The sequence below is a fragment of the Trichechus manatus genome, unplaced genomic scaffold, assembly GCF_000243295.1.
Source record: "Trichechus manatus latirostris isolate Lorelei unplaced genomic scaffold, TriManLat1.0 scaffold00035, whole genome shotgun sequence".
In the NCBI taxonomy this organism is placed as follows: Eukaryota; Metazoa; Chordata; class Mammalia; order Sirenia; family Trichechidae; genus Trichechus; species Trichechus manatus.
This window is the reverse complement of record NW_004443971.1, coordinates 629,358-631,337: the sequence shown is the minus strand read 5'-3', so window position 1 is coordinate 631,337 and position 1,980 is coordinate 629,358. Positions and strand designations below refer to the sequence as shown.

General features: G+C 39.8%; 1 pseudogene; it reads left to right on the top strand.

The window, feature by feature from the left end:
* The first annotated feature begins 256 nt into the window (after nt 1–256).
* On the top strand, nt 257–1,268 carry LOC101353996 (olfactory receptor 4K14-like; annotated as a pseudogene).
* The last annotated feature ends 712 nt before the right edge of the window (nt 1,269–1,980 follow it).

Here is a 1,980-nt window from a genome sequence, read left to right as displayed (position 1 = left end):
TCACACTCTGCACTTAGTTGATTCCACCTTTCCCCATGGACAGTGGTCATAAATGAGAGAAAAAAAATGTTCCCACAACTCTCCCCTATGCTGGAGTCTCGCAGAAGTCCAAATTCCCCTAAGGAAACACTGAAGTCTAAAAAAGATAAATATAAGTGTGGGTAGGAACTTGTTTATAATCTTCTATATAGTGTATAATTTGTATCTCTTACAAATTAAGAGTATGTTCAAATTAATACTTAGTTGATCACTTTCTATGTGCCTGGTAGTTAGCAGGCATTTTCACTCGCATCTCTTTTCTTTATTATAGATTCAAAACTAAATCTGAGACCTGAAACAATGGACCTACAGAATTATTCCTTGGTGTCAGAATTTGTGTTGCATGGACTCTGCACTTCATGACATCTCCAAATTTTTTTCTTTATATTCCTCTCTGGGCTGTATGTGGCCATTGTACTAGGTAACCTCTTTATTGTGGTTACTGTCATTTCTAACCCCCGCTTGCACTCTTCCCCCCTGTACTTCCTGCTGGGGAACTTATCTTTTCTGGACATGTGTCTGGCCTCATTTTCCACCCCCAAGATGATCAGGGACTTCCTTAGTGATCAAAAGCTCATCTCCTTTGGGAGATGAATGGCTCAGATCTTCTTCTTGCACTTTATTGGTGGTGCTGAGATGGTGCTGCTAGTTTCCATGGCCTATGACAGGCATGTGGCCATATGCAAACCCTTGCATTACGTGACCGTGATGAGCTGGAGGACTTGCATTGGATTGGTGTTAGTTTCATGGGCCACTGGATTTGTGCATTCCATCAGTCAGACAGGCTTTACTGTGAACTTACCTTACTGTGGTCCCAATGAAGTGGACAGCTTCTTCTGTGACCTCCCTGTGGTGATCAAGGTTGCCTGCATGGACACTTATGTCTTGGGTATACTTACGATCTCAAACAGTGGGTTGCTTCCCATGAGCTGTTTTCTGCTCCTCTTGATTTCCTACACCATTATCCTCATCACTATCCGACAGCATGCAACTGGAGGGGTATCCAAAGCACTGTCTTCTTGCTCTACACACATCATGGTGATCACACTCTTTTTTGGACCCTGCATTTTTAGCTGTGGCCTGTCAGTAGCTTCTCTGTGGATAAGCTCCTGTCAGTGTATTACACCATTTTTACTCCATTCTTGAACCCACTTATCTACACATTGAGGAATGAAGAAATGAGAGCAGCTATGAAGAAACTGTGGAACCGACATATGACTTTTCACTGAATTCCAGCTTTCCATTGATTTATATATTCTTACTCATTCAGGGGAATATTATTTTTTAATATGATTCTATTCAATGATTTAATTCTTACATTATATTGATATAACTTGTAATGTATTTTATTATGCAGAAACAATTGTTGATGTCAACAGAATTATATATGTGTATATATGTATATATATGTACATATATGTGATATGTGTGTATATATAAACATACATACATAGATACATGTATATATGTATATATTAAAAAATATAGCTGCTGTCAAGTAGATTCCAACTCATGGAGACCCCATGTGTGTCTGTGTAGAAATGTACTCCATAGGGCTTTCAATGGCTGAATTTTTGGAAGTAGATAGCCAGGACTTTCTTCTAAGGTGTCTCTGGGTGGACCTGAACTTCCAACCTTTTGATTAACAGCTGAGCATATTAACCTTTTTCACCACCCAGGGACTCCTACGTGGAGATATATATATATGTGTGTATATACATAGATAAATATGCATACATTTAGAGAGAAAGATCCCCAGGAGCGCAGTGGTTAAGTACTCAATTCAAACCCACCAGCTGCTTCACAAAAGAAAAGACCTGGTGATCTGCTCCCATAAGGATTACAGCCTCAGTAACCCTATGGGTCAGTTCTACTCTGTCATAGAGGGTTTCTATGAGTCAGAATCCACTGGATGGCACAACAATACACACACACACACAC